The sequence below is a fragment of the Corvus brachyrhynchos genome, unplaced genomic scaffold (assembly GCF_000691975.1).
Source record: "Corvus brachyrhynchos isolate BGI_N302 unplaced genomic scaffold, ASM69197v1 scaffold19, whole genome shotgun sequence".
NCBI classification, from domain to species: domain Eukaryota; kingdom Metazoa; phylum Chordata; class Aves; order Passeriformes; family Corvidae; genus Corvus; species Corvus brachyrhynchos.
Window position 1 is genome coordinate 141029 of NW_008246061.1, and position 22934 is coordinate 163962.

The window sequence follows — 22934 nt, forward strand, 5'->3', positions numbered from 1 at the left end:
GTGCGGGCCGAGCTATTTGTGGGAGAGGCTCCATTGAGAAATGCCATCGGGAGAAAGGCGGCAGCGGAGCCGCAGCTCCAGGATCTGGTGGGTTCCCAGGGAAAACGTGGAGTCTCTCCTCATTCCTAGCCACATCAACTGGCTGGATATTGGGATGCTTTGCCCCTAATTCAGAGCCAGTGAAACCTGGTGGTTTTATCCTCACTCCCACCCTTGGCAGGGCTGGTTCCAGCCTGGGGAGATGCTCAACCTTCCCACGTGACGCCTAAGATTTAGGCAGACAAGTCCTGGAGACACCCTAAGACCAGATCCTGGTGCCATCATGAGTGATAGGAAATGTGGGATGGAGGGCTTGAGCCCAGCACCAGCTCCTGGAATGCGGGTACCATGTAAGACCCTCTTCCTGAAGAAAAAGGGGCTGAGTAGAGCAGTGGCAGGAGGAAGATCCCACTGCTGGGATGCCTGGCCAAAGCATGGGGCTGAGAGCCAGTGGGCTGGGAGCTGGTGGGCTGGCAGTGACCCCACATCCAGCCTGTACCTCCCAGTGCCACCAAGCATGAGGAGCCCCCCATGAGAGTCGGGACATCGCCCCAGGAGCACAGGGGGAGATGAACAAACAAAAATGCAGTATTTTCTTCCACCACCAAGTTTCCATCAGTGCTGGCTGGCTGGGTTTGATTAAACCTCTCATTTATTACATTCTGCAATATAGTTTTGCTACCAGATTAAACGCACATAAAACCCACACAAAGAGTCCCAGCACATCCAGTCCCCAGAGCCAGCACAAGCCACAGCAGGATGGGCGGGGGGAGGACAGTGGTACTTTGGGATATGTCAGCATCCCCTCCCAGAGTCCCCCAGGCTGCCAGCCTCTCCACCAGCTTTTCTCCAGCCAAGAATGCAGCCTTGTGTGGGTGGATTCCCTGGGGATTGCAGGCATGGGGGATCCATGCAGCTGAGAAAGGGCCAGTGGAGCACTGCAGATGCTCCTCCAGCGCTGGGCTCACCAGTACACATCACCTGGTGAAGGGACACCCATGGGACATGGCCACCCAGCCCTGATCTGCCCTTGTCACTGAGCTGGACCATCCCCTGGGACAGCAGGTCTCCATGATGATGCAATCCCATCCCTGATCCAACCCTGGCAGCTGCTGAGGAAGAAGTCCTGCTGTTCAGAACCATCTCCACGAGGCCTATTCCAGCATGCAGGTGCAAGGTGGCTGCCCCAGCAGGCTCTCAGCTCTCTGCCTGCTGCCCTTGGAGGAGCTGGCTGTTCAAACTGCACTCAAGCACTGCAGCTGCCGGTCTGTGCAGGGTCTCCGTGACACCATCCCTGTTCCCAAGCACTTGAAAAGCCTCTGTGTAAAAGAAATTAATAACAAAGTGAATTGCACTTGAATGCAGCTTCTGTAGAGATAAAGCAGTGGCAGGGGAGCGGTGGAGTGTGAAGGAGGAGTTTAACCTCCCCTCCCTATGCCCCCAGGCAGTGATGGATGATGACATTATCACAAAACCAGGTCAGATTAAGACCAAAACAAGCTGAGATCCACCAGGCTTTCTGCTGGGGTCCTCACCGGCAGGGATGGATGTCAGAAGGCTGACAGCAAATGCCAAATGATCGCTTCCTACACAGGCTGAGCTTCCTTCCCAGCCCAGTGGTTGCAAGCTGGGAGGGCTGGAGATGCCTCCTGACACCGGTGGGGTTCTGGCTGGGTCTCACCCAGCAGCCAGCGATCAATGCTCCCCCCGAACCAGCTGCCTCCAGCTCTAAGCTGGGCTGGGGGTGTTTGTTTGCTTTGTGATGGACAGAGTTTAGGAAAACTCCATCATAAAAGCTGTATGGCCTCGTCTGGAGGCTGTGGGGTTTTCACCCCCAGCCTTTGCCAAATCAGTGTAGCAGCAGATCAACCGACCACGGAGCTGCCCTTGATCCTGACAATCATGGAGAAAGGAAAAATATATTTTAAAAAGATGCAGGTTTGCAAGGGCACAACTCTGTGTGCCATGGGCAGGAATGAGAGGCTGGCACATAGAAGGAGCATCTCCCACAAGCTACGAGTCCCGAGGGGGACACAGTGTTCTCCCAGTTTTCAGCTGGAGTTTTTAGGGAGCAGTATCTGCAAAATATCCCTGGCTGGGGAAGCAGCAGCCACCGGGACCTCGGCACCACAGCTCCATCATCATCAGTGATTAATGAGAAGTCTGAGCTGTCCTTCAGCACCAGGAGATATTAGGGAAAAAGCCTGCGGGAGAAGGAAAGGGCTGGGCTGGTAACTCCAAACCTCACAGACCCACCCAGAGGCTCCTGTTGGTGTCTGACTTGGCACACAGAGTGTCCCATCCCCAGGCAGTGTCACCCTGGCTGGCATCCCTCCCCAAGCACCATTGTGCTCCTGATTCCCAAAGGGATTTGTCTTGCAGGGCCCCTGCAGGTGCTGGCAGGAGAGGGAGTCAGGAGCCATTCCGACCTGTCAGGGTAGAGCAACAATGTCATTCAGAGCTAGGATCTCACCTCCAAATCCCTCCTTCTTTGACAAGAGCAAAAACCATCCCCTCAAATCTTCAAACAGCAGTTCAAAGCCTTTACATCACTCTCAAGATTAATTAGCAGCTAAATAATAATCCAGGATAAGTCTTATCAAGGCATAAGAACCACAACGTGGTCAGTTAGTGATGAGTGGGATCCAAGGCAGGAGAAAGTTTCATGTTCCTGGTTAAATCCAACATCTCCCAGGAAAATGCAGCCTCTTCCCATAATAAACAGCTGTGTCAAGAGTCAATCCTCACCAGAGGAACATTTTAAAGCAAACTCACCTGGGGCAGAGGGTCTGTTTGCTTCACGTGTGTTAACCTCAGGCAGAGCAGCAGCAGAGCTCTGGTCATTGTGGGGCAACCCAAATTCCCACCAGTGGGTTGGAGGACAGATAATGGTGGGTCAGAGCTGCAGGGTCAGGCAGGTCCTGGGGCAGGAAGCTCAGTGGAGGCATGGGCATGGCCTGAGGATGGACATTAAACAGTCAGACCTGGGACATCCTCACATGCAAGCAGTAGCAAGAGGAGAAAGGACTGCTATTCCCTCATCCTGATCTGGGCACTGAGCCCAGGGACCTCTGCCACGGCCCAGAATGATGCCGTTCCTGCTCTCGATTCCCACATGATGCTCACATCCCACTCCAGAGGCCTGCAGGGTACAGCCCAAACCACAAGTGGAAGCCCATACCCCCACCAGCCTCGGAGTGCCATTCCTTTTCTACCAAGCTCCCTTTTCCCAGGCACCTCTGAATTCTAGGAAGAATAAATAAATAAATAAATACATACATACACACATAAATAAATAAATTTAAAAAACCTCCCTCTGCAGCAAGCTGGCTGCACCAGAACATTTATTTCATACAATGCATCATTTATTTTCAATTATCGTGGCGCTTTCCCCCTGCCCCCTCCTCCCTGCACATCTCGCTGGTGGAAAGTTTGCAGAGTTGCAATAGAGCCTTGGCAGGAGCAGCGGCTCCAGAGGAGGGACAGACAGGATGGGGACAGCACTGGCACCTCTCGCAGGGCCAGGAGGAGGCAGGCAGCCCGGCGGGAGCAGGGGAGGAGGGATACCTCGGGGCTGGGGTCAGACAAGGAGAGCAATCCCGGCTGTCAGCTCACCTCCGGATTAACGCCGGAGGAGGTGACAGCAGCGAGCAGAGCAGAGGCGGTGACAGGGACACGGCGGGGGAGGGCACAGGGAGGGATGAGAGCAGCGCTAGGGGCGTCTCCTTCCTCCGGTGTCAACCCTCCCAGCCCCAGCCTTCTCTCCCTTCCCCTCTACTCCAGGGACCCGCTCTCAATGCCTGGGTGAACCAGAGCTTGGGGTTGAAGCCAAGTCACCCTTTGGCTCACAGGAGACATCCAGCCCTGACCTCTGGGACGCAGCTGGAGATGCAGCTTCCAGAGCATCCCAGATGGCTGAAAATCCCCAGACCTCCAGGGGCCAGGCTGCCCCTGAGGCCGGGGTGCTTGTGTGACACCCTGTGCCATATCCTCATCCCACAGGAGATGCTGAGCTGTGACCCAGGCAGGGAATTCAGTGTCTTCACCCCACACTTGCACACCAAGCAGCTTTTTTATTCCCAGGTCTACCTCAGCCAAAGCCATTTGAAGATCTCTGACACATCACGAAGGATTTTCTAGTGGGGCTCAGCAGACTCTTAAGATTTATATCAAAAAGGCCCAATTTATTGAATTAATGCTGCAGAGCAAAGCCATGGCTGCTTAACAACTGGAGTATCAGTATTTTACAGCAACATAACTAATAAGGCTATTAATACAAAGTGGGCTCACTCATGACATTTATATCGCTGTAAATCTCACTCTTAGCACCGGAATTATTTATGCCATCCCAGGCACTCAAGAAGCACTGTCATCCTTTATCAGGCTGAAAGATTTGAGCCAAGAGACAACGAATATAAACACAATAATAAAAAAAAAAAAAAAAAAAAAAGAAGCTAAAGAAGAGCGGGGCAAGGCCTTTGAAAAAAAAAAAAAAAAAAAGGAGCTCAAGCAGAGCTGGGACAGGTCCTTGATGCGGAGGTGGGGCTGTCCCTTGCTTCCCAGTAGGGATGGGACCGAGGGAGACCTGTAACCCAGCCAGGTCTCTTGAGACTGAACCTGGCTGCAGCTCCCCACATGCACCAGATGTGCCCTGAGCAATGAAAACTCAGATGATTTTCACAGAATCACAGAATGGGTTGGAAAGAATCTTAAGGATCGCCTAATTCCAATCCACCATGGGACTGCTTTTGCTTAAGGCCCTGGGTGCATTGGGTGGAGAACACCGACACCAATCCCACTGTTACAAATTTGAAGCAAGGATTGTGGATGCAGCCAGGAAGACTGAAAACTGCAGAGTGAGGAAGATCTAACCACCCCACCCCCCCAAGAAAAAAAACCCCAACCATCCCCAGCGCTAACCAAGCACCTGGGAAACTGCAAATAGGAAGGAGATGAGGGCAGGGGGCTGGGAGAGCTGAGGAGCCCGACAGACCTCACTGAGTACTAATTATTCCCGGCATTATCTGCGCAGACAGATAAGGTTTTCATTAATAAACTTGACGGGGATGTGGCAGGGGCAGAGGGAGCAGCAGCCGCCGCTGAGAGCGAGGCAAGAGCTGGGGATGAACCACCAGCACCAGCGAAATGCAATCAGGACAGGGAGCCATTAGGGGCCCGGCCGGCAGCGGCGGCAGCGGAGGGGCGTGGGGACAGCAATTAGCGGCCAAGCCTGTTCCCGCTCGGCATTGCTGTGCAGGCTGTCTCCTAATTCACAGCACGCCGGAAATGAAATCGTTAGCGATCTTCCAGAGGCAGGGCCTTGATAAGCCCGCTATCTGGAGAGATAAACCCCCGGCGGCACAGGGAAATGAGGGACGTCGCCCCCCCCCCCCCCCCCCCCCACTGCCTCACTGCACCAGCACTTCTCTGTCCTTCCCATACCCAAAGCTCTCTCCCTGTGGCACAATTCCAGGGAAATGCCTGGGAAATAGATCACTCTTACCCTGGAAAGGTGAGATAAATCTCACAGGGACTGGGTGTCTAAGAGGATCAGCGCTATGCAAGCAAGCAAGAGGCCAGGATGGGAGGTCAGCTCAGGCCCAGCCCAGGAATACATGTTTTAAGTTCATCATGCAAGACTGAAAAAGGGAAAAAAAATCCCATCCCTAACTTTCTAGGATCTCCTTTCTCATACCTTATCTCCCAGCTTCTCCATAAGCCAAATCCAACCTTTCTCCAGCTCTTCCAGACAGCAGCAACAATTTGCTCTGCTTGGCTGTAATTAGCTGCAAAACCACCTCAAAAACTGCCTGTTTGAAGAACATTTAAGGAACTAAAAAAAAAAAAAAGAAAAGGAATGGAGCTGCAAGAAAGCAAGCAAAATCCATCATAGCTAATTATTTACTCTTGATTGTCAAAAAAAAGATGGGTTGATGGAAGGAGTTGGTAAGCGGGACGATAGCGGGAGTGTTGGCGAAGGCAAGCACTGCAGTGGGATCCAAAAACAGGAGTTTTCATAATCTATGGGCTGTTAATTATCAAAACTGAGGTCTCTTGGAGCTGCCTGAGTGAAGATTAATTAGTTTTTGGAATAATAGCTAAATTGATACTGGGAAGGAGTTTGGGTTCCAAAATAATGGCTGAAAATTAGCCAGCCTGTTTCTCCATTTCTCTGTGTCATGTTCAGGAGGACATTTGTCTCTGTTGCTTTTTCAGAAAAGGGCCATTAATCAAATCAGCAGATGGTTCTTCCCAAGCCTGGGGTGTTGCAGAAACACAAAAGGGAGGAAGAATCACCAATGCTAGAGAAAAAAAATCCTCCAGCCCAGTGATTAGCAACTCCAGAGTCATTTCCCCTGAAAGAGCAGGATCTATTCAACTGGAGTAACTCTTCTGGAGACAAGGAACATCTCCCGTGACAAACAGGCACCTCCAGGAAAGGGATTTGTCTGTCTTGAAAACAAATTACCTGCACTAATCCCAAATACCAGGATTTATGTCTCCTGGCTGACCCAGGTTTGATGTCCAGGTTGTCAGTGCCTGCTCAGGCTTTCACCCATGAGTGGGCCACACACATCAGACTCATCTCTGCACGTCCTGGGGGTTTGTGTGCTGGCTTGCCCCGCTGCAGAGGTGCTCACCACTACCCTCTCCCAGCTGGCTGTATGTTCCACAGGAACATTTCCATGTAGAAACATCTCCTGTCAGCACCGGTGACAGCTCTGCTATCACATGCGGCTGGGACCATCTGAGGGGTTCAGGGGCTGTCACATGAACACGCACACAAAGAGTGCCATGGCACATGTCTTTTTTCCTGGGAAATCAGCCAGCGGGAGCCTCAGCTCCTTGGGGAAGCCCCCCAGTCGTCCCTGCCTTCCTGGGGTGGCATCAGCCACAAAGCACCCTCGCAGAAGGTGCCCTCACAGGTGGGACACTACTCCTGAAGGGACCCTGCTGTCCCAGCTCATGGGGAAGCAGGTCCATGTCACAGTCAAGCTAAGGTGCAGGCAGCTGAAGGCTGCCCCATCAATCACCAGCCCCTGCTCACGGCGCCCCTTGGCTCAGAGGAGCATCTGCTCTGTCACACACACAGAGCTGACACGTGTGAAACCCTTCACAGCAAGCACTGATGTGCCTTGCCTTGGATTTTATGGCACAATAAATAACAGGGGAGAAGCAGGCACCCATCCCGTCAGCACTGCACCCTGCCGTTCACGGTGCTCCAGCCCAGCCCTGCAGATATTCCTAACTGGATGTCATCACTCCACACGCGGCTGAGGGACAGGAGGTTGTGCTCCCAAGGCCTTGTTCCCTTCCCTATCCAGCAGCCTTTAGCGAACAGGCATCACCAACAAAACCCATCCTTCCAAGCTGCTGGTTATCTTTTCACAGCCAAACGAGGGGCACGTGGCTCAGTTCGGGGCAGCCTCCTCCAGCACCTGCCAGAGCCAAGGTGCAAAGCTCAGACCCTCTCCAGGAAGATGACAGCTCCACCCTTTGCCATAGGGAAGCCTCCTGGAGCCCATTGCCCTGCTCCCAGCTCAGAGCAGGGACCACCCACACTCAGAGCCACCCCCACCTCACATCTCCCAGCAGCAGGATCAGACCTCAGCAGTTTGTTTGCTATGGCAGAGGCAGAAGCAGCGCTCAGAGCAGAGATCCTTTGGATAAGAGGGAGCGGGTGGCAGGCCTGCAGCAGGAGAAACCACTCGGTTTATCAGCACGGGTCTCAGAGTACCACCGCGGTGCAGGCAGCCGGCAGCAAACAGCTCGTTAGTGACGGGGAGGCTCCTGCTGCTCTGCCAGCCCGGCTGAGCCGGCTCCCGGCTGGGAACACTGTCCCCCACCGGCAGCAGAGCAAAGGCGAGGCAGGGAGAGGGAGGGGGAGCACTCCTTGAGGCTGCTGGTCCAGCATCATCCTCAGCTCCTGGAGCGTGTGGGCTGGGTAACCTTGTGGTCTCACCCCACTGCAATGCCTTAACTGGATTTATCACTCTGCCATGCGCAAGAGAAGTCAAGTGGATGCTGGATCCTTGGCCATTACTTTGATTTTTCATCCTTCACCTGCTGTGAATAAAAATAAAAATGACAGTGAGAGTGGCAGCCCCCCAGCCCAACACCTGCCGTCACCCCCAGAGCAGGGTGAGGAGCACCCATTGCTCACTGTGCCCTTCATGGTCCAGAAAGCCACTGATTTATCCCCAGGTGCCAAAAAGAAGGCAGCTAGCCAGCAATCTTTAATCAAAACAGAGGGACCTCTGCCTCAAGGAAGGGCCAAGTTCTGTGCAGAACCCAGGAGTAGTTTTCTGATTCGGGTGTTGTCAGCCTTGCATGGATTCACCTTGTTGCCAGAAATGCACACACTCAGCTGAGAAGATACTTGAGTTGCCAAGTTTTGGGGTGTCTCTACTAAGAGCAGAAGTGGGGGAGTGCCAGGGCCCCAGGGAAGAGCTGTGTTTCAGGAGCTGTAATGGAGCTGGCTTACAGAGGCTCGGGATGCACAGTCTCCACATCACCTCCTCCAGTCAGGCCCTGGGAGGGCAGGCACGGTGGGCTGGGGAGCAGATTCAGCTCCAAGGCAGGATGCTGGGGCTTGCCTCCTTACAGATATCTCCATGTCTGGTGTTTTCAGCTCTCCAGTCCAGCCCCAGGCTCTCTGCCGGCACACACCCGCTCCTCTGGGCTCTCCAGCCCAGCTAACACAGTGGGGTGAGCACATGGTCCCTTCTCCAGATTCCTTTCCAGTTATTTCCCAGCCCCAGGCAGGGGGATGGTTTTTCATCCCCTTTCTGCAAGGTGATTAAACGCTGCACTTGTAAAACACTTCATTCTGGGAAACAAATTATGCAAAACACACTCAGTGGGATCTCATACAAATGGATACAGCTGGCTGACAGGGGGGACTCTGCACCCAGGATTTACTTTCTGTGGGAAGCTGCCTGGCCAGCCTGCTCCATCCTGGGAAGGGGTGTTCAGCACAGAGCTCTGCTCCATCACAGCCCCCAGGGACCTCCTCTGGGGAGGGCTGGCTGGTGGCACACATGGCACAGGGACAGGCTGGTGTGGAGGAGGCTTGAGCACTGCACAGAGCAGCTCTGGAGCCCCAGCACATCTGCATCTCCTGGTGTTCCTTATTTTAACCCTCACATGGGTTTTTCAGAGCACTTCTGCTGCTGTTGGCAGGGCTGCAGCACTCATGCACCATGCTGGGATGAGAGCATCTGGATGGATCTTCACTCACTGTGTTTCCAAGCAGCTCCAGGGATGCTCTAACTGCCCACAGCCTCCACCAGTGCTCTCCCAGCACCAGACCTCACTGACCAGGCACAACTTTCCACATCTTGGGCCACTAATGATGGGCAAGGAGGCTGCTCAGCTGCAGACAGGCACTGGCCATGGCAGGCATCAGAGGACAGAGCTCACTCTTCTGGAGTGGCTCCGGGATGCTCCAGGGGAAGGGACTGCAGGCAGTAACATGCTGGATTAGCACCAAAATCAATCCAATCCAGAGCCTACCTTGGGTGCGTCATTGTTACAAAGAAAAAGACAAAAAAAAAGGAAGAAAAGAGAAATTAAGATTCCCTGCCCCCGAATTGCTGACTCATGAGTGACTCAGGGGCTAAGTTTAGCTGTCGAGCTCTTGGCACTGCTGGGGTGAGCACTGCTGACTTCTCCTTAACCTTCTTATCAGACCTTTCAAGCAAACCCTTCAGCAGCTCAGGAGAGATTCTGCTCATGCTCCAAGGGGATTATGAAGCACCTCTGAAAGCTGGGATGAAGCATGTGGATGTCCTGAGGTGCACACACAGCTCTCTGGTGGGGATGCAAGACCTGGGAGTGGAGACACAGCACCGAGGGCATCACACTTGGGGAGTCGCCATAGCAACAGGGAATTCTAACAGCAATTAGGTGTGGGCTCCGCTGCATCGAACCGAGGGATCTGGGGACAAGGGGGTCCTCTGGTTCACAGGAGGTAGCACTGCCTGACCCCAGTGGACAGACCCCAAATGGCTTTGCAAGTCCTGCAGGTGTTGTTCCAGCCTGGCCTGGGCAGTGGGGATGCCCCCTGGGGAAGCGCAGAGCTTCGACCCAGACCAATTTCCACAGCAGGGTGTCATGTTCAAGACTTTCTGATCAAAGAAAACTCTCAATTTCTGAGCAGTGATCGTATCAGCACCACAGCTTGACCCGGCTGGGAGCTGAGTTGGCTCCCAGCCTCAATCAGACCTGCTCCTATCAGGTCAATCTTTACACAACCTCACACTAAACCTTCATCAAGTGCTTCCCAGGAGCCCAGCCTGGAGAGCAGCCCAGGGCTCATGGCTCATCCAGAAAGCTGCTCCTCACTCCTCTCCAGCCCCAGGCAGGATCTGGGGGACCTGCCTGCCCCGAGCCCCCCACGCTCCCAACTGCTGCTGCTTTGGGCCATGGCAGGAATCGGAACAGATTCCCACAGGGTCACTGTCAAATGAGCTGAAGGCATCATCCCTTCTCCACAGAGAACACCACACACTCAGCTTTTCCAAGTCCAATAGCATTGCTGAGAGCTTTTTTCTTTCCCCCTTTTCTTTTTCATATGCTAAAAATCAATTCCTCCTCCTCACTGCTAGTAATTCCACTGAAGTTTCTCATCCCATTGTTTCCTTCCCTTCACAATTTCTACATTTTCCAGGCTCTGTACTGGATGAAATGCTATCCATTCCCTCTTTCTACATAATTTTTCACATTTTTGGCTCGTGGTGGCCCCTCTGGCCAGGAGACATGCTCTGGCACTCACTTCCCTGGCTAGGGACATTCCCTTTTCATCAGACAGCTTCCAGGAAGCCCTGGGAGCCACAGAAACTTGAGCAGTGCTGTGTTCATGCCTTTCTTCAGCATCCAACCTCCCCTTTTATTTACAGGTAGAGAAGGGGTTGTGGCAGCGATTCGGCTGCTTCCTCCCAGTCTGGAGGCAGAGGGGGGCAATGCACATCTGCAGAGGGGAGATAAGGGAATGGGGCACCTCCAGTGCCTGGGATCTTATTAAAGGAGAGCTAGCTAGTGAGATCCTATTGCTGCCCAGAAATATCTATGACTTCATCCTCGATGAACGCGGACAAATCAAGTGAGCAGGGTGGGCACTGCTGTGGGGCAGGGTGCGCAGGGAGTGAGGGGAGGCTGCCCCTTCTCCAAAGGACCCCAAGTCACGCTGTCCCCTGGCCAGCGTCACTGGTGACTGATAAGCCTGTAGCAGCTCAGACCTGGCAACTGTTCAAGCACACGGCAGCACCAGACCTGCTGCCCACAGTGTAGAGCTGGGGTTTAAACCCGCCAGCCCCCCACTCATTCAGGGACACAGGGGACAGGGACAGCTCCTGGACGGCCACGGCACCACCTCCCAGCCCTGCAGCCTGGCTCAGTCAGTCCCATCTCCCACTGCCAGCCCCATGGCTGCAGCTGGTGAACCGTGCCCCAGTATTTTCTCACCCCGTGCTGCTTCCCCAGGAAGAGCATAGTTGATTTGCCAAAGTTTGTTCCCACCTCTCTGTTCCATGGCAGAGGGAATCGGGCACCACAGCAGCTGATAAGCAGCTGCACAGAGCCAGGTTTTGCTCCAGCAAAGCCTAGAATGAGTTGCAGCCAGGTGAAGCTCAGATTTCCAGATCCTTCACTTCTGCCCGGACATCTGGGAGCCCAATTTGTCTCTGATACCGTCATGTGCTGCTTGTTCCTCTTAGGAACAAGCACAAGGCAGACAGCAGTGCAGGGAGGAATCCCTGCCAACAAACACCACTCGTGCTGGACACAGCCAAGAGGAGCCACAGGGACAGGACCCAGTGCCAGAGGCTCCTTTCTGCCTGGGCAAAGCTCACTTTGTCCCTGCAGCAGTTTGGCAAAGGGGTTTTGGAGGGCAGCAGGAGCCTCACTGATGCTTGTGGGGCACAGACAGGAGCAAACAACAGCCAAGCAGTGACAGCAGTCTTCTTGGCAGACTAAACACTACAAAAGCCATGTGAATAACTGCAATAAATTCTCCCCACCCTTCGAAAGGGAAGGCAGGTGTGCAGGAGCCTGCTCCGAGCCCTCCTGGGAAGGCAGAAAGGATGCAGCTCCTCACCATGACCACTCCAAAAAGCCTGTGCACAGCTGCCAGCTCGTGGTAATCGCCTGAGTCACAGGGGCCTTGGTGCTACCTCCCACCTCATCCTCCCCTGCACAGCATGTGCCCTTCCCACTGCTCCAGGGAAGGGGGGCAAACACGGAGCCCCCACAGCCGGGCATGTGGGCAGAGCGTGACAGGGTGGGCTCTGCTCCCAGGGGAAGCTTCCCAGCACTACTTGGGAACGAGCTGTGCTGGCCAGGAGAACGCTGGGAGAGGGTGGCTGAGCTGGAGACACTTGAGGGAGCAGAACAGGCCATGCACGGCAGCAGGGAATGGACATGAGCATCAGTGGAAGGAGGTCAGAGGAAGGAGCACTTCAGGAACAGGAGACAGAAACAGCTACCAGGAGCTCACAGAAACACAGAATGGATTGGGTGGGAAGGGACCTGAAAGATCATCTACCTCCAACCCCCCTGCCATAAGCAGGGACACCACAAGTTGACCAAGAGGAGCAATATTTGGGGAAATGAGCAGGCCCCAGTATGCCAAAGCAAAGGATGGGAAAAAGCTTCTGTCAGCTCCCCTCATCCTCAGTAAACACCACCCTGGGAGCTCCTTGCCTAGGATCACAGCCTGCCCAGCTCAGTGGGGCAGGAATATATCCCACATGGCAGAAAACACGTTTCTGGGAAAGCACAACACATCCAACCAACCAACCAGCAAAGTGTGTTAGCAGCATGTGGCTCTGAGGGTGCCAGCCCAAACACCACCAGGACATCTCCTAGACAACAAGGCCAACCTACCTTGAGAAGCAGCCCTACAGCTGGAGAGAATTCCTTGTGCTCCTCAGCATTACAGAGCAGCCCTGATCCTTTTGGACTCCCCAATTCCTCACTCAGGCATCTCTGCATTCCACTGTGGTGGAGGCAAGAAAGCCCCTTTGGGTGATAGAGACTTGGCCTATTGCCATCAGCTCCCCTCTGCAGGCCCACAGCTGCCCCCATGCTCCAGCACATGCCACCAGAGGGGATCAGGGACATTTAGGGATCCAGGGATGATGGCAGGAGAACAAGGTTCTGGCTTGGTGCTAAGTTTTGCACTGTGCTGCAGTAACCCAGACTAAATTACCATTTACACTGCTCTTTTGCAGCTAATAGAATAAAAACCACAACTGGCAAACGGCAGGAGAGAACTTCTCCCTGTGACAGCTACCGAGGAACCCAGACCCTTTTCCTTCAGCCCCTCTGCTCTGACACTAGGGCAGGTTCCCAAGATACCCCAGCTGGGCATTTGTCACCACCACCAGGGTGGCAGGGAACAGCCAGTGCTCCTGCTGCAGCTCCAAGCTGGTTATGGAAGGAGAGTCTATTTAAAGGAGTCAGAGCCTTTTTAACCTACCTTTCTTTGAAAGGAAAAAAGCCCACCTAAATATATCGTCCCAGAATTAGAGCTTTTAACCTGCCTGCCTCCTGCAACCCATTGTCCGTCACACTGAGATCCGTTTCCCTGGAAATGGCAGTGCAGGCTAATTGCTGTTTGAAGCCTTTCCTCCTACAGAGCAGAGCAGCAGCCTCGGAATGCCATTCCCATCTCTGATAGCTCTCTGTCAGAACAGGCTTCCCAACCTATTTCTTCCCGGTTTTCTCCCTGGACGAGGGTGTGTGCAAAGGGGGAGCTGCTGAGAACACACAAGGGGACTGACAGCTGCTGGGGACTCAGGGGACCCTCAGCAATGGGATGAAGCCTTCCCTGCAAGTGAGTCAAGGCAGCCAAGCAAAGAAAAAATGGTAACAGGAGGAAAAGCACATCTGATGTATGTGGTTTTTCACCTAAGCTCCTGAGAAGAGCAGGTTGTCAGAAAGCAGGACAGGCATTGCAGTGACAGCTTCTTATTTTGTGTAATTGCTACACCTCAGGAAAAAAAAAAAAAGCCTTATCGCGAGCCAAGATGATTTTCCCTCAAGAAATCCTTGAGGTTTGGTGCTTCCATTGAGCTCTGCAGAGAAGAACCCTGCTCCCAGTCAGCAGCTGGGGCTGGGAAGGCACTCCATGGAAAGGGAGAATACTGGGGAGGAATGTGGCCCGGCAGTGCCCTCTTTGGACACAGCCACGTGCAGGGTGTGCAGCCACATCTCTCCTTTATCGCCTGGAACACACTAGGGACTTTGTTCCTCGCTGCAACAGAGCCGGGCTGGAGATGCTCACACGCAGCAGGTGTTTGCTCTGGCAGCCTCCCCTTACCAGCCACAGCCCTGCCTGCTGGGACAGACCTGCCAGACCCGGCACAACGGGAATCACCTGCAAGAGGAGCCATCCAGAGCCCCGCAGCTCCTCCTGCCTGGAGCTCCTCACACAAACCCCACAGAGGGCAGAGATGGGGTGTCTGGAGAAGCTGAGGCGCTTGGATCCATCGAAGAAGCACTTGGGAGGGAGTATTGAGGAGGCTTTGCCAACTCAGAAAGGGACCTGGAGCTGTGCAACAATAACCCTGCAGTTTGAGTCAAACGCCCCCCACAGCCTTGCTCTGCTCCAGCCCTTCTTGTCTGCAGGTCTGGTCAGGATTTCCAAGGGGAGAGACCCCAACGAAGACAATTCCTAGGCTCTTTGCTGGCACACAACAGCACTGTGAGCCAATCACCTCTGAGGTTAATTAGATAAGGTTCTCCAATAAGGTCTCTGGCAGAGCAGGATTTCCTTTCCTCTGCATTAAGCCCTTTTTTAACCCTCTGACAGGTCTCAACATTGCAGTGCCCCCATGGCACCACTGACCATTACAGGGGATCTGCTGGAGGATGTCAGGGGTGAGCTGCAGAGAACCACGAGCAGCAGAGAAAGAGCTGAACAAGTTTAGAAATGGTCAGCTCTAGCAGCAGCCCCAGAATCCAGCCAGGATCTGGGGTGAGTGCAGCAGCAGGAGACCCTGCCCTGCGCTGGTCATGCACACAGAAAAACAAACCAGGCAGAAAAGGAAGGAGGAAAACACCCTGCTCTCTACCTCCGTGCAGACCCTGCTGTCTGACCTAATCTCCCCACCAACTCATCTGCATCCACAGCCTCTGCTTCTCAGCTGCCTGCACCGCCCAAGAGCCGGCAGAGAGCCAAGATCCCGGCTCCAAGACATTAACCTGATTCCTTGTGACTGGGTAACCCTTCCTCAGCCCACTCCAGCCTCCCCCAGGGCTGGCAGGGCTATGGTGCTGCTCAACTGCACAGTGCCACAGCTCCAGATAACTTGGGTTGCCCCTTCCTCTTCTGTGGCTTAATGGAAATGCATAATAAGATCTCAGCACGAGCCGAGGAAATTGCCTTCCTTTATCATGCCAGTGCCTTGCCCAGGCTAGCTGGGGAAGGAGAACACAAGTAACAGCCAGAACACTCTTCTGGGGGCAGCAGAGCCCGACAGTGAAGGAGTCAGCAGCCCCTTTGCCCCGCAGATTTCCATTTCATTTGCATTTTAAGTTTGGGGACTGCTGAACTCAAGCCCTACAAAGGGCAGGGGATGCTCCAGGGCCAGATTCCTGCTCTGTTTGTCAGTCATGGAGAGGGAAGACATGCTCCCTGCAGCCCCTGCTCACCACATCACGAGGCATCACCAAGAGCACAAGGAAGAGGTCAGGATCAAGAAACAAAACCAGAAACCCTCTGGCAGCATCCTGGCATGCTCAGCCTAGGAAGAAGGAGGTCACGCTTCTCCATGGATACTTGGACAAGGATATTAAAGAGGATCATCACAGCAGGCAGGCAGTGATCCAAACTCACTGGTTTCAGGCATTTCAGAAGCCAAAACTTGCCTGCAGGAGCTCCCAGAAATTATCCCAACAACACAGTTCACTGCAGCACTAGAGGCTCTTCCTGCAAGATCCTCCGTAACAAATGGCCCAGTAGCATTCCAGATGGCCAATCCATCCAGGCTGCCATCCCTACCCACTCCTGAGAGTGTGGAACACTTCCTGTACCCACAAACAGGAACTATGGATCAGGCTCAACTGGAGACAGAGGCTGGGTACAACTGTGTCCTTGGCAGGCTCAGTAGGGCTGAGGAGGAAGAGGAGCATCTCAGGAGGCTGCCACAAGATAAAAACAGAATATTTTGCAATAATTTGTCAAAGTCTGCAGGAAACATTGGAGTTTTGGCAGCGCCTCTGGAACCAAACCAAAACCAGGACCTCACAGTCTTATATAAACATATTCACCCCCACAGATCCGAGTCCCATATGAGGGGAAGAGGAGCAGTTCTTTTTCCCCATTTTCCAGTGGTCCCTGGGAAGCATAAAAAGGTGAAGGTGTTGCTAGTGTAGATGGCAAGACACAGCCTAGTGGTCCATGAGCTGGAGAAGGGAGAGCTGCTCCACCCCCAAAACATGGGAGGCTGCTCCCTTCTCTCAACCCGACCCCAGCTGGAGACAAAATGGAGATGAAACTGGATGAGGGTGGCAGGTGTTGCAGTCTCCTTGTTTGGACACTTCCCCAGCATGGGGCTGGAGGGCTCTGCCCCACAGACCAGCTCATCCTGGAGGAGCTGGTGTCCCAGGTAAACAGCTCAGCCACCTCTAGAGGAATTGGCCACAGGGCTACATGTCAGCAGAGCTTCAGTTCAGCATTGCTGCAGCTCTGAGCAGCAGCCTGTGCCAGGGAGAGATGGGAGAAACACAGCCTGATGGCATGCTGCACAGATGCCATCCCTGGTGCTGGCAGCCTGAAAGACGAGTATGTAGGGCCTCATTTGCTTTGGCCTCGTTGATTTTCTGCAGCTCTGCCCTGAGGTCCACAGTGAGGTGTCTTTTCCAGACTTGCAGGAGCTCTGGAGCAGGATGAGGACATCCAGATCCTTCCAGGACAAACGAAAGGGAACAACTGAGACAGCAAAGGCACCACAGGACCTTTGGGTTGACACAGCCACAAAGAGAGGATGGAATTCCTGCCCCTGGCCTGTTTCCATGCCCCAGGACAAGGACTGCCTTGAGCAAAAGCTGGGGTATCTGGGTGCAAATCAGCTCATGGTATCCCTGGGAGGCAGGATCCACCCAGAGTCAGCCCTGGCTGCCACACTCAGGCTTTTCAAGCCTCTCAGATCCCAGCCTGGAAAGCAAACTGCAGCAATTACCCGCTCTTGCCGCTGTGAATAGCAACACTGTAAATAAATTACATCTTGGAATTAATAAGTGTTGCCTAAATGGGGTTTAGCATCTTAAATTCCCGAAAATCCTTGTAAGATGACAGAAAAGGAAGAAGGGAAGGTATTTACTTGGCTGGAGAGCCCTAATCTAGCCCTAGCAGTAGGCAGGACACCCAAGGAGACTCAGCCCTGCCTGTTACGGGGTTGTCATGCTCCAGCACCAGGATATGTCCGTACATCCTGAGGTCAGACCAATTTTACTCCTGGCAGCAGAGCAGCAGTGCTGCAAATTGCTTTTAAATACCAAGCTAGAGCTTGAGTGCTTCCAAGGCAGAGCACCAGGGATGAAGAGAGACCAAACCAGAGAGCAGCTGGCAAGCTGGGCCTTTGTACATGAGGCAGAGAACCTTTGGCATTCAGCATTTGCACTGGAGGAAGCTCAGTGTTCCTCTCCTCCTCCTGACAGCTCTTTGGTGTGTCCCACCATCACCATGGTGAGAGCTAGATGAACTTTGGTTACCTGGGAGCACTCAGAGCCTCTGGTGCCATGTGAGGAAATCATTTTGCAGCCAAAATCCTGCACAGATTCCCAGCAGACAATTCCCCTGGCACCAGGCTGGCAGCTTCCTCCAGGCTGCCCCCTCTCCCATGCCAAATCTGCTCCATCCAGCCTCCGAGCAATCTGTCCCCGTGCAGGGAGCAAGGTCTTGTCCAGATCTTTCCCTTGCCTGGAGCACATGTGGACTTGTGCCTGATGAGAAGCAAGTCAGAGCCACACGTCTGTGTGATGCTGATTATTTTTGCTTTCCTTCAAATTTCTCCCAGCTGCCTCCCAGACAGCCCAGGGTTCCCAAGGGGCTCCATCTCCCAGCCTATTACTGGGAGATCAGGAGACAGATAACTGGGACAAGAGCATTTTCTAGACATCCAGCTCCCTGGGGCTGATCCCTGAGGATCCCTCAGTGCCTGCTGATGGACACGCATCCCATGGCACACAGAACTGGCATTGCTGTGGAGCCACTGTCCTCCTCCCCACACAGATATCCTGAAGGTTAAAGCACCAATCCCCTTTTCTCCTGCCCTCATCATTAACACATCCAGGTGAGCAGCAAACACAGCCCCTGACACTGAGCACTAGTTTTCCTCTCCACTACCTCCTGGGGGCCCGGCATGGAGAAACCTTAGTGGATCCAACACAACTCCCAGCACAGAGCAGCTCCACTGCTTGATGCAAAGTTTAATTTGATTTCTCACTTGAATAACTGAGACATCCTTGATGCACATCCTTCCGCTCCTTCCAGATAAATCTGCTGCATACAATTAGCACCAGGAGTCACCTGCATTTCACCAGCCTTCCCCTCCACTCCAGCCTCCACCAGCACCTCCCAGGGATGCAAAGCAACCCCATTCCCACCTTTGGAAAGGCTTTTCCATGGCATTTGCCCTCCTCTAGCAAGGGGAAAAATGGGGTTAAAAAGTGGCAGCAATCAAGGAGGGCTGATGGAGGGGGCAGAGGCCAAGGCAGGAGCTGCAGCAGCTTTCCCAGCTCAGTCTCCAGCTGTAATTCCTGCAGGAGCACAGTCCAGGGCAGCAGCATTCCTTGCTGCCCCGAGCCACTCTGTTCCTCCCCAAAACCAGCTGCACTTTAACAAGGCTTGGGTCAGCTGTACAGCCCCTGAAGAGCAGCAAAGCACAATGCTCTGGAAACAGGGAGCAAACGCTGTGATTGCCAAGAAAATATGGGAAGCGCAGGTGGGAACATGGTGTTCCTTTTTTTCTTTTTTCTTTTATATAAAAGTCTGGAGGTTTTTCTGGCATCTGTTTTCAGGACGCTCTGAAACTTCAGCCTACAATCCCCAAAGCCTGGGGAGCACAGACCTGCTGACCCAGGGTCATTGTTGGGGCAGGAGGGAGACGCACAGCTTTCCAAAAAAGAGAAAGCTGAATAAGGAGAACAATGTTGTCCTGTACGAACCCACAGTGATGCACAGGCAAAGGTCTCACCTGAGACTGGAGAGCCCCCACAGGCTCTGGCTGTTTTCTGTCTGGTTCAAAACTCACTGGTGAGCCAGCTTGACTGAATCCATTCCCTTCCCCGAGCTCTGAAGCACAACAGTTGATTTTAAAACCTTACAGCAAACTGTTGGGGAGTGAAAAATGGATTTTCAGGCATTAAAGCACAGACCGAGGAGCAGACACCTTTGATTGAGAAATCAATGCCGGGGTTTTACAGCACTTCACACTAAGCAGCGGCAGAGCCCTGCATGTGCCTCATCCCTGCAGGGCAGGGGGGAGAAAAACCAGCAGAAAGCAGAGAAATTAAACACTGATGCTTCCCGTGGCCTTACCAAAGCCAAACATAACATGTTTTCAAAAGAGACCCTTCAGATTATAAACTGTCAGGGAAAGGGTCCATGCCAGACCTTTCAGAGGGGGCTTCACCTGGCTGCTCTCGAGGCTGAGGGCTGGTCTCTCCTCAGCCCCTGCTAACCAAGACCCTGATCCAGTGGGTAACATTCCTGCCCGTGGCAGGGGGTTGGAAGTAAATGGCCTTTAGGGTCCCTTCCAACCCCAACCATCCTGTGATTCTCTTATCTCTTCCAGCCCACTTCATGAGGTGATCCCCACCCAGGGCAGCACACAGGAGCTCCTGCTGCTCTGTGAACCAGCCCTGGGTGCAAGAAGGACAGAAGGACAGATATTAAAAGCAGAGCCTGGGATTGATGAAGATGCCAAAGGGAAGGAACAAGTCACTAAGGGAAGAGCAGGAACAATCCCTGCACCCAACAGGGATGTTACAAGCGAGAGAGACAAGCTAACAAATTAAAACAGACCACAAGAACGCCTGATATGTTTTAAAGCCTTCTCTCAGCTTTCTTCTTCTCTTTTGTATGTTGAAAAATAATCTTCAATTGCAATTGCAATGCCCCCAGAGGGAAAAACACCCTGGCATAAGGCAGACTTCCCTCTAGGCAATGTGAATCTGTATTACCAGAGCAAAAAGCCTTTAATCTCAAAATCATTCCTTTCCAGAGCACTTGACCTGAAAGGAAGTCTCCTTTATTTCTGTAAAAGTCACTTTCTCTCCCACATCCTGTGGCCTCAGAAAGGAGCTGGGAGGCAGCTCTCTGCACTCCCCAGTGCCTGCCCTGTGCACCTCCACCACCCTGCTGCTGCCAGGGCACTGCTGGGGCAGGGACAGCCCCTCTCTTGCAGCAGCAGCTGGCAGCAGATCCCCCGGCCAGCAGCTCAGGGACACCCCTGCTCCCCAGAGAGCTCCTCTGCTCCTGCCAGGCTTGACAAGCCCCTTCTGTTTAGAGAGAGGGACAAAGGGGGACCTTCTCCAACTGTTTCCGTCCCTCAGCAAGAGCCAACGCAGCCGGTGCAGTCATTGGCATCTGACTTGTTTCTCCTCAGATGCTCCAAGCCAAGAGCGCTCCTTTCCCAGACAAGGCTGCATCCACAGCACCCGGGTGGTTTTGGACAGCTCGGGGGTGCCACCAGACATGGCAGATAGAAACCAGCTTGTGCAGGCAGCAGGGGAGCTGCTTGTGTCCCAGGAGCTGTCGTGACTCCACGAGGAGCCAGCTGTGATCCGCACCCCCAGTGGTTCCCAGTCCCGGGGATGTCCCCAGCAGGGCTGAAATGGAGGGGAAAAGTGGAAAAAATCAGCAGGAGGGGGTGGAAAGGCTGTTTGCCACAGCCAGAAGGCAGCCAGGAAGATGGCATGGGTGAGACAAGAGCTCCTGGTTCCCACAGCCATCTGAGATCCAGGGAAATTGCCATGGACAAGGATCTTTGAACCAAGGCTCCCAGCCCAGCTTCATCCTGTGACAGGGGCTCCACATGCCAGGAACATGCACCTCTGCTCTGCCCTCCAGGACATCAAATACCAGACACCTGCCCACACAGGACACAGCTCAGTAGAGCAACCCCAGGCTCATAAAGCCAAAACCCAGCGTAAGTCACTGATTCCATGCTGGGTTTTGCAATGGATTTGCAGTGTCATGTTGGGTAGGACAGAAGGCTCATGGAATTACAGCATATTTCTGCCCCTCCAAGCTGACAACCACCTGGATCACAATGTGCTGGAAAAACCCAGGGACTGGCTGTGCAGAGCTCTGCAAATTTCATGTTTTTAAAGCAGCCCTTGGGGTTGTTTGAAGCACCTGCTGTTGGGATCCCTGCACACAGCTCCCGAGCACAAGCTTTGCTTTCTCCTGAACGCACACATACACACAGGTCTGGGCTACTCACTGGGCTCAGCCGTTCTGGAGGGAGCAGGTTTATCAGGCAGGACTGGCAATAAAGGTACCGTGTTGGTGGTGGTTCCTTGAACTGAATTGCTCTCAGTGCACTGGGGACGTGAGATCCAGTGCAAGATACCCACAGGGTTCTATAGAATAAACGCAACCTGCTTCAGTTCACACAAACCAGCCCCACAGAAACATTAAAACTCAACAGTGGGGCCGTCAGCTGCTTCAGGTTGGGCTGATTTCTGCATGCCTTTTTAGGGAGGCTTTTCTTGAGGCTTTTTTCTTCAGCTGACAACCCCCTCAGCCCCTCTCTTTCTGAGGGCCCCAAGGAAAGTGAATTCTTGAAGGAAAATAACTTCTAAACCTCTCAGAGATAAATAAAGTCCTATTAGACTAATTTTGAGGATGCAGGGTGGAGAAAGCTTAAGCTAAACAAACTAGTGGAAAAATTGATTTATTAAAGTGGTGGATGCTATCAGGGAAGCAAGCAATTTCCTGCAAGCACCATAGCCCATTCTACTAGAACAGATCTGTCTCAGCTTCCTAGCAGCGTTTCCTCTCCCTGCCCCCAGAGCAGCTCCAGTGGTGTGATCCCCTTCAGTGACCCATTAGCAGCCATGGCACATTTGCCATTGTGTAAGTGGCAGCAGCAGCAAACATTACACTCTAAATAAATTTTCAGAGGCTGCAGAGTGGTGTAATTAATTACAGGGTGTTTCACAGTCAGCATCAGGCAGGGGAATGCACAAGGCTGTGGGAAAAAGGACATCAGGTCCCCCTCCTGCTGCCTGTCCCCACCCTGCCCTGCCAGAGGAAACACAGGACCGAGGGCTGAGACCAGGCAGCAGCTGGAGCTGGAGTCGAGGTCAAACTCTGTTTCACAGCTCATCCCAATTTGTGAGCTCCAGCAATTGACTGTGTCCCCAGCCTGCTTCGTTTGGGCACATCCTTGATCAGCAAATAAAGAGCCCTTGCTGTCAGTGCCTGCAGAGGTGTAAAGTTAATCCTGCTCCAAGTCCACTCCCTGCATCTTCCTTTTCCCACATTCCCTGAGGATCAAGACCTGCTGACAGAGCAGGAGCAGATGAGGAAGAAACAGTGTTAAACCCCCTGAATTGGATCCCTCCAACTCCTCCCTTGGCAGACAAGAGCCCTCAGCTCTCTCTCCCTGCTCTCCCCTCCTGCACTCCCCGTGAAGCCTCCTTTGGGATGCTGGTTCCTGTTGCCCACCCAGCAGCTAAATCACTGGTGATTGCTTGGTAAGCCTCAAATTTTCCTGAGTTTAGGACACAGCACATGCTGTCAGCGTGCCTTGCTGCCCGACAGCTGGATCCCAAGGTCATCAGCAGAAGCAAATGAAATAGCTCAACCCTGGGAGAAATCTCACATAAACCTCACACCACCACCACCACTTCAGAAAGTCGTCAGAGACTTTTGAACT

General features: G+C 53.3%; 1 long non-coding RNA gene across 4 annotated transcripts in view; it reads right to left on the bottom strand.

Annotated features, from left to right (window-relative positions):
• Nucleotides 1-22934, bottom strand: part of LOC108449693 — a 38575-nt gene that overhangs the window by 4668 nt on the left and 10973 nt on the right. For 2 of the 4 annotated variants that reach the window (XR_001865957.1, XR_001865959.1), the window contains 2 exons: nt 2815-2996; nt 8-1358 (listed from right to left, as the gene is read on the bottom strand). This is a non-coding gene — a long non-coding RNA (uncharacterized LOC108449693). Of the gene's footprint in view, nt 1-7; nt 1359-2814; nt 2997-21494; nt 21634-22934 lie in introns of those variants that run through there. The other 2 variants (XR_001865960.1, XR_001865958.1) reach the window with 2 other exon arrangements.